Below are 487 nucleotides of genomic sequence, written 5' to 3' on the forward strand. Positions count from 1 at the left end.
TCATTATTGAGGATAGTTGCCTTAGTGTATGTATTCTTAGTCAAGTTAACGCCCGTTTAAATAGTCGTGTATTTTATGGAAATGTGGATATTGTTCATTGTTTGAGTTGTCAGCTGCTGATTAGTAAGATATTTTTTTTATTTACTGTCTTTAAAATGCAATGGAAAAACGCATACACACACGCACATGCGATGGGATTTTTCGTTACGACTTATTTGTTATCAAACATTTGTTATTACAATGTTTGTTTTTAAAGATATACTACCAATGGTCTCTTTCCGGAATAAACAACAATCACTTAATTGTTGAGAATGGAAAATAGACACACTAGCATAGGCAAAGCGAGCATGGACAAGGCTACATAAAATACATTACATAAACCATTGGATTAGTAACGCAGAATGTAATTTTCTTTATTTATCTGATTGAATAGCAAAACAAGCATAAAAACGATTAACGAAAAAAAGACAAAAAAAGATTCATTTTC

Source organism: Penaeus japonicus, unplaced genomic scaffold (genome assembly GCF_977035675.1).
Source record: "Penaeus japonicus unplaced genomic scaffold, GWHDUDI00000001_assembly GWHDUDI00000003, whole genome shotgun sequence".
Taxonomy (NCBI): Eukaryota; Metazoa; Arthropoda; class Malacostraca; order Decapoda; family Penaeidae; genus Penaeus; species Penaeus japonicus.